Source organism: Trachypithecus francoisi, unplaced genomic scaffold, assembly GCF_009764315.1.
Source record: "Trachypithecus francoisi isolate TF-2019V2 unplaced genomic scaffold, Tfra_2.0 Lachesis_group13, whole genome shotgun sequence".
Lineage (NCBI taxonomy): Eukaryota > Metazoa > Chordata > Mammalia > Primates > Cercopithecidae > Trachypithecus > Trachypithecus francoisi.
This window is the reverse complement of record NW_022681458.1, coordinates 2,466,083-2,474,310: the sequence shown is the minus strand read 5'-3', so window position 1 is coordinate 2,474,310 and position 8,228 is coordinate 2,466,083. Positions and strand designations below refer to the sequence as shown.

General features: G+C 55.1%; 1 long non-coding RNA gene across 1 annotated transcript; it reads left to right on the top strand.

Moving 5' to 3' along the window:
* The first annotated feature begins 1,887 nt into the window (after positions 1-1,887).
* Positions 1,888-3,076, top strand: LOC117094308. The gene is made up of 2 exons (XR_004441487.1): positions 1,888-2,048; positions 2,762-3,076. It is a non-coding gene; the product is annotated as an uncharacterized LOC117094308 (long non-coding RNA).
* Positions 3,077-8,228: the final 5,152 nt, after the last annotated feature.

Sequence of the window (8,228 nt, the reverse complement as noted above, 5' to 3'; positions counted from 1 at the left end):
ATTATTCTGGTGACCCTGACTGAGTTTCCTTCCTTGGGCGAAGGTGAGGGGGTCTCAGCTTTCCCATCGGTGGCCCAAGGATGCTGGGGTTGGGAGCATGTGAGTTTTGCTCCAGCTGCGAAATGCTCCTTCTCTGTATCTATGGCCAAAAAAGACTGGGATAGCAGGAGCCAGCTCGGTGTGTGCTGCAGGTTTAGAGCCAAGATCCGGATGAAGAAGAGTGGCTTGGACCCTCATTTCATGCAAGGCCTGAGCCTGCTGAGGCCAGCATCTCTCCAGGTGTTTGAGGTGAGGTGTTCTGAGCCTGGAGCCTCTTCCCAGCGTGGGTGGGTGGCAGAGGGTCGGATGAGAGGAAGAACCAGGGTGCTGTGCCGGTTCCTAAGGTCCTGTGGGCTAGTGACCTCCTGCTTCTCTCCTCTCCTTCTAGGGTTTCAGTCTTCGATTGGCCCACAGTAGGTTTCAGACTGTGGGCTGCCTGTGATGAGTTGCTGGCTACAGCCACGTGGAGCTGCGGGAGAAGGACCAAGGCTGAACAGCAGCCAGCACATTGGCCTTTTCAGCTTGATCTTAATTTGTCAGAAAGTGCTCCCTTCTCACCCTCAGCATTTCATGAGATGCCGAAAACCTGATGCCCTAATGTAGTGGATTGCAATTATTCTAAATTAGGCAGAAAAGCACATTTCAGAGAGTTTCTCCCCATCTGTCTAACTTGAAGGTTCTGCTGTTTGTAATGAGTCATTTCTTCAGCACAGACTCCTGAACCTAGAGGAATTTTCTTACTTCATCTTTGCTTTTCCATTGTGTAGAAGCTTGAAGCCTCCTGCTCCTCTCCCAGGGCCAGAGCTTTGGCTTTGAGGATGGACTGAGCTCATAAACAAGACCCGCCAGGGACCTGCCATGCCTCCAAGGAACTCTGCTGGGGCTCCGGTTCCAGGCGATGCCTGAGGACAGGGGACGTCCTGAGATGGGCAGTCAGGGCAACAGAGGGGAGGAGGAGGTGGCTGACGTTGAGGCAGATGCAGGAGGTGCTGGCATCTCTGCTCCCAGTTCCCACCCTCGTGTCACATACCAGCTTTTACTAGTGACCACAGTGCTGTGCTTCATGCTCTGCTTACAAGTGACAGACCTTTTTGCACCCAAAGGGAAACTTGGCAAGGTCCCTGCTGTCTTCTCTTCATCCTGGGGAGGTGTGGACTGAGTCATCTGCTCCGGTCACTCTGCTGGACGTGGTGGGCATGAGGCCTGGCCTCAGGGACCCCCGGACTCCATTGCCTCCACTGTCGGTGGGAGCTACTTTCAGGCCGTGGCTCAGGAGGTGGTTTAGGGTTAATTCTGCTTATGGACCTGGAATGGGGGAGGCACAGGGGGCCCAGCTCTGTGGGCATTTGCTGATAGTGTCTTGAAATGCTCTGTAAGGTCTGCTAGGATTTGCCTTGAAGCCACGTTAAAGCATTTTTACGGTGGAATTCACATAACACAAAGTGAACCTTTTTGCAGTGCCAATTTCAACAGCATTTAGTACATCCTTGGTGTTGTGCAACCACCATCTCTGTCAAGCTCCAAAACACTTTCATCACCCCGAGAGAAAACCCCATACCCATCAGGCTGACTGGAAGCGCTTTTGACGTCCCTCTTGAACCTTCAGGCATAGAAAATGAAGAAATTCCCCTCAGTGGTGGTCAAGGGTGAGGGTGGGCTCCCTCAGGGAGGGCTCGCAGGAGGCTTCCAAGCCTGGAGCCTCTTCCCAGCCTGGAGAAGTGCCCTGGGTGGCTCCCAGCACCACTGACCACCTGGTTTGATGCAGAGACTGCACGGGACAGTGCTGCAAGCGTGACTTGGCTTGTTTGTAGGTTCTCTCTTCCTCTATTCTGCTGGTGGCTATGTGACCTTGAGCAAGTTACTCAACTTCGTGAAGAAGGAACTTCTAAGAATACTTCCCTGCAGGCTGAGGTGGGGCCCACATGGGCGCTGAGGGTGAGAAGGACCTGCAGGCTCTCGGGACATAGCCTTCTCCATCCTCCTTGAATGGCGCTGACTCCAGTTTGCAGGTGGGCAAGGAAGGCAGATGAAAAGGGAGTTCTGGGTTGGATTCTCTTTCTGTTTGGTGCCCTCCGGTGAGCTAAGGACAAGGAGTCAGGATGGGACCAGTGTTCTCCTGGACGTGGGACTGAGGCTGCTCCTTCAGTGTGGGTGGGTGAGAGATTGGTGTTGTAACAGGGGGAGGGGGAAGAGAAGGAGAGGGGTAGGAGGAACAGCTGGACAGAGAGAGAGGGCCTCAGGTCCTGGTGATGCCAGACCCCACTGGAATGGCTGCTGCAGCCTTCTTGGTCCAGGGTGGACTGGCCTGTGTCCCTGTTCATATGTTGTGCAAGCCTAGCCCGGCTCTACGCTCCATGGGGAGGGCCCTTTGAGGCCACCGGGCCGACGGCTGCAGAGCCCCCCAGCTGTAGCCCTGCCCAGCTCCTGCTGCTCCAGCACTTCCATCCACAGTGCGGCCAATGTGGGGTGTGGCCATTGAATGAATGAGTGCGGGCAAATCCTCGTCGACAACTTGCCGATCTGAACTGAAATCTGGGCTACAGGTGAGAGAGGCAAGAATCCAAGGAAAGGATGGAGACCAAGAGGCTTAGTGAGGTGGCCGGCGGGGGCATCTGTGTTAGATGGAAGCCGTGTGCAGGGCCTGGCTGGGGAGGAACTGACCCAGTTCCTGAGGCAGACTGGGCTCGTGGGGAAGGATCTCATTGCCCATTCATGCCTTCAGGACCCTTTCCTGTGCCCTGAGCCTACGGCGGATCTGCCATCTGCCAGATGCTGGACCCTCTTGTGCACGTCATCACGTCTTCAGGCCTCCACGGTGCCCATCTCTCCATCTCATGGCCCAGGCCTCTGCGGTGCCTATCTCCATCTTGTGGCTCAGGCCTCCATGGCGCCCGTCTCTCCAACTTGTGGCCTTGGATGCTGGTGGTGCCCACCTGGCAGCGTGTCCAGCCCATGGGGAGCTCAGCAAACCCTTGCCGCCATGCAGTGGGTTCCCACTGGGTCCTGTGATCGGATGAGTAGATGAGAGCCTGCAGAAGCCCTGCCACTATTGCCTTTTCTTTTTGGGTCATTGAGGTGGCAGCCCATGTGCTGATTCTGCAAGTGTAGACACAGCTCTTGAATAATCACATGGAATCGCTTTACCCAGAGAGGCCCAGACACCTGTGGGAGGCCAGCCCAGCTTCCCACCAGAGGCCACTCAGTGTTGTTCATGTGCCCTCTTTGGGTGCCCTTCCAGCATCTGGCCCACAGGAAGGGGAATTCTAAGTGCATGCCAGTCACCCTGGTCTGCACTTACTGGTATCACTCTGATTTGTTGCATGGAGTGGGGAGGAGCCAAAGACAGCATTGGAACGGAGGACGGGCCAAGCCTCCACCCTGGTGGCCTTTTTCCTGCATGTGAGGCAGGCTCCCTCTCCGTTTTCCTCTCCCCAGAAGCTCTCAAGGGCAGGACTCCTCTGCTCAGCTCACGGTAGCAGCTCTGATGCTGGAACAGGGCCTGAGTGTATGGATGGATGATTCCCCAATGTGGGTCTCCGAAGCCCACCATGTTCCATTGAGAGCAGGACCAGCCTGGATGGACGATGTTGGCTGTGGGGTGCACAGAGAGCAGAGACAGCCCCAAAGGGAGAGGGAGGGCAGAGCCAGGACCAGCCTAGATGGGCGATGTTGGCCACAGGATGCACGGAGGGCAGAGGCTGCCCCAAAGGGAGAGGGACCAGCCTAGATGAGCTCACCCACAGTGGGAGGGTGGTGTCTGATGGGGGTGGGTGGAAATGGCCTGGCTTGGCATCCATGCAGCAAAACCCACAGCCCAGGAACCCCAGAGGGGAAGGGACAGGTGTCCAGTGTCCACTGGGATGGCAGGAGTGGGGCTGGGGTACCGGGCAGGGAGGTCCACAGAACTCCATGTGGGGCTTCATCCTCAGTCCCTAGGCCCCTTTGGTGCCCACCCCTGCTGGCCCCCTGACTGCATGCAGCTCAGTGAGGAAGGCAGGGTGTATGGTGCTAGAACAGGCCCCAGGTACCCACAGAACACGCCTCAGAGAGGCTGCAGGCCTGCCCACAGCCACACCGCCAGACAGCTGGCCCTCCACTCTAATCTTCTGACCCCACTATGCCCTCCTCCCCACATGGGCCTATGTCTTGGATTTCTTTAATGGAGAAGAAAATTCCCTCGGATACGAGAGCCTCAACATTTTAAGGATTTTCTGCATCTCAAAATCGTAGGGTCCTTTCTGGGCAAGGTGAGCCTCTGCAAGTCCTCACAGGACCAAGCAAATCTGATTCACCCCAGAAAATCCAATATCCAAGCTGAGCTTTGGCCTGGGTGGGTTCCATTTCTTCCCTAGATCCTATTTAGGAAGTGTCTCCTGACAGCCTCCAAAAGGTGCTAACATGCAACGTTCTGAGGGGTTATTGCTCAAAAACAAGATTTTCCATGTGGTCAAGACGCTGCGAGCCTCGAACACAATGAATCCACTCGAGTGGGCTTGGGCTTTGCCTGGGTGCCGCACGCTCACACGTTGGAAGCCCAGCTTTGATGATATCCACACACGCACAGACACACACGCCACAGGTGATGCCGGCTCATTCTCAGGAGGTGTTTGTCTAAGCTCTGCTTTAAATATTTACCCCCTAATGGTACAAATGATAGGGGCCTGAACCTGGTACTAGATAAATGGGGACTTCCTTAAAAGGACACCTGCTATCTTTGACATTTTCCAACAAAGCTTTTACTGTTGAAGAGTGATTGCACCTAGAAAAGCCTCTTCCTGGCGGTCACAGCAAGGTGAACTTTCAGGACACAGCCACAGCCAGGGAGAAGGCCTCTGAGAAGTCCGGCCGCCAGCCCCAGAACACAAGCATTCAGCCAGCAGAACGGTCCCTCAGGGCAGTGCTGACCTGTGCTGCAAGGAAAAGGAAATGTTCCACCTTCACAGATCTGTTTTCCTGTCTTTGTTCTTTCTTCCCTGGGAAACTCCAACTCTGTTCTTGTTTCTCAAGATGGCCTTAGGGGAAGCAGCATGAGGGCATGGCCTCTGTGTTAACAGAGGCCACCTGCACAGAAGACACCATTGTCCCTAGAGCCCTAGAGACCGGGCCACAGCCTTCCGGGGGCCCCGGGCCAGTGGTTGTGCCACTGAGTGTTTAGCAACCAGCTCTCCAGAGGAAAAAGGGCCTGCTTTTTACCTTGTGCCAATTTCTGTAGTGTAAACACTCCCACCACGGCAGGTTTCAAGCCACCCACGTGAACTCACTTAGCGTGGAGTTGGAAAGAGACACCCGTGATCCATTCCTGCAGGCGGGGGGAGCTGGCACCAGCACACCACGGCAGGCTGTGGGTTTGGAAACTCGAGGACTGCGTGCCGCTTTTGAAAAGAAATCCTTACTTCTCCCAGGTGAGGCCTGCCACCCCAGTTATCAGTGATCTGAGAGGACTCAAGAGCATGTGTGTGTGTGAGTGTGCGTGTGTGTGAAAGAGAGACAGAGAGCGCCAGAGTCTGACACTGAGGTGTGAGGTGGTGGGGGCCTGCAGTGCTGGGAGCTAAGGTGGAGAGATCACCTGCCCTGCGGGCGTCCTGTTCTCCAGGGCCCTGGGCAGACCTGTTGGACAGGGCTTAGCAACCTCATTTTGTCCGTCATTTCCCGTGGGGATACTGCCCTGACTTCAGAGCCCTGTGGTCGGGGTGGGAGGAGACAGCTGAGCTTTGTTCCTCCATCCATGAGAAGGATCCTACCCTGTCCATCTCCCATGCCACTCCCCGTGCTCTGTTCGTCCATCCATGAGAAGGACCCTGCCCTGTTCATCTCCGGCACTGCCCCTCTGGCCCTCCACCCCTTGGGTCTGCTGGCAGGCAGGGTTTCCAGCCCTGATGTTTTTAGAGTCAGGATTAGCTCACTCTGCCGTCCCTATCAGAGACCCCCAGCTTTTGGAAATCACTTTGGGCTGGAGAGATGAGGTCATGCTACGTGTCTTCAGTTGCAGGAGGATGGATGACAAGGGACCCCACAGCGAGAGCCCCATCAGGGTCGCTGCCTCCTCCCCATGACTGTGGTGACCACGGGTCACCCACCCGAGATCCAAGGCTGGCGCTGGCTTCCCGGCACGGACGGGGGTGTTGCCTGTGCTGCCAGGTGCTTGGTGGGTGACGGGTCTGCTTGAGAGTTCATTTCTCTTTTCCTTTCCTCTCCCATTTCTCGAGGAGGGGGTGTGTGCTTGGGGGTGCTTAGGACTTGATCTGGGTGGTGGACTGCATCCCTCTGTCCGGTAGGCAGTGGGGGGCGGGGTGCCTCCCGGTGAGGCTGCTGCCATTTGGCCCGGAGCAGCGGTAATGTGGGGACACACAACTGCCCCTCCTGCTCGTGAAGGTTTTTGGGTTTGTTCCCCAAGGCGCCAAGCAGAGGAGGAGAAAGATGCAAGGAAGGCAGACATTGGTTCAATATGGCTCATGGCGAGAGCCCTTGATTGCAAAGGGGCCATGGGAAAAGGTGGCGAGTTTCTGCCATTGAGGGGTGAGCAGGAGAGGGGCAGAGCTTGCGGGGCCCATGACTGTGGAAGGAAGGGCGGTCAGGTAAGGCGATTCCTAACTCACCACTGGGCGGATGCTGTGAGGACCCAGTTCAGGGTGTTCCATAGCCACAGCTGCCCCCTGGTTTCTGGGGTCCCTGCCTCGTGGCCCCCGCAGCCCCAGACCTAGAGTGGCCTGCACCTAGTTAGCCGCACCCTGGTTTCTGGGGTCCCTGCCTCGTGGCCCCCGCAGCCCCAGACCTAGAGTGGCCTGCACTTAGTTTTCCCTTGGATTTGGCTTGGTGTTCTGTCCTGCAACCCAAGACGCGCTGCAGCACGTGTCTGGAAAATCTTGAAAGGAAAGGTTTGAAAATCTTTCAGGAAATGTCACGCGGACGAGGTGGACACAGCGCTCGTTCTCTCTCCTGCGCATGCACTGAGCCGCAGGGATGGGCAACACGCCGTGGCGGGTCCTCAGACAGTCCCCGCCTCGGGCTCTGCCTCCATAATTTCCACTTGCCAGAGTGACATAATGACACTGGGGAATCCGGTCATTTTCTCCAAACTTCAAATGAGGCCTCTTTATTAGCAGGTGCTAAATTGCCTCTCCAGATGCTGAATAGTAACAATTAGCTCCATTAACATCGCAACAGCTGTAATTTTTGAGGAAATGAAAAACATTAATAACTACTACCAAAAGCTAAGAAACAAAGCCAAACAGAAAACACAGCAGCCCCCAAAGGCTTGAAATTACCAATATGGGAGAAGAGCCTGCTAGGCCCAGACAACCCAGGGGCCTCCTCCTGGAGGGCAGCACCTCCTCCCTGGGGAGAGCCACGGTCAGAGCTGCCTCCTCCCAGGATGACTGTGCTGGGCTTTGGGGCTCGGTGATAGGGATGTGCGCAAGGGAGGGAATCGAATAGGGTGCCAGGAAACTCTTCAGAGCGCATGTCCTTACAAGCTGGAGATGAAGCTGAGCAAGTGTCCACACACACGTGCAGCCCCGCAGTGCACGCTCACACTCAGTGTGTGAATGCATACCTGGGGTCTAGGCCACAGAGGGCTGCCTGGTGCCGTGCAGACAAAAGGTGACCGTGTTCGGCTGTCTGGGACATTGGCTGCTGACTTGGATGGAAACATTTCAGAGAGCTGGGAGGATCTGGTGGCCCAAGTGCTTGCGTGAAAAAACAGATGTATTAACCAGGCCAACCTCCCTCTCAGAGACCATGAGTGGAAGTGATTCTTGCCAAACAAGATGTCGTTTCCAAGTAGTGATTTAATTTTCAAAAATTTAAATTAAAGTCAGCTTTGCTGAAATAATTTCGATTAAAAATGACATTATAGGTTGTATTTTGCCACAAATTTTAATAAATCATTAAAATTTTTAGAGTAAAAAGTTTGAAAAATAAAAGTATATATGGTTTGGCGTTTATGTACTTGATTAAAATATTTGAAAACACATGCAGGTGTGCACCTGTTTGCATGTATGTGGAGAACATGCACACAGGTGAAGCGGTGACCACACAAACACGTGCACATACATGCAACCACCGACTTCCAAACCCCCACGGGGATGCATGGGCCACGTGTGCACATACCAGCCTTCGGACTGGAGGACGGCAGGATCGGGAGTGGGAGACAGCGAGGAATCAGAGAGGCTGGGAGGAGGGGAGGTGTG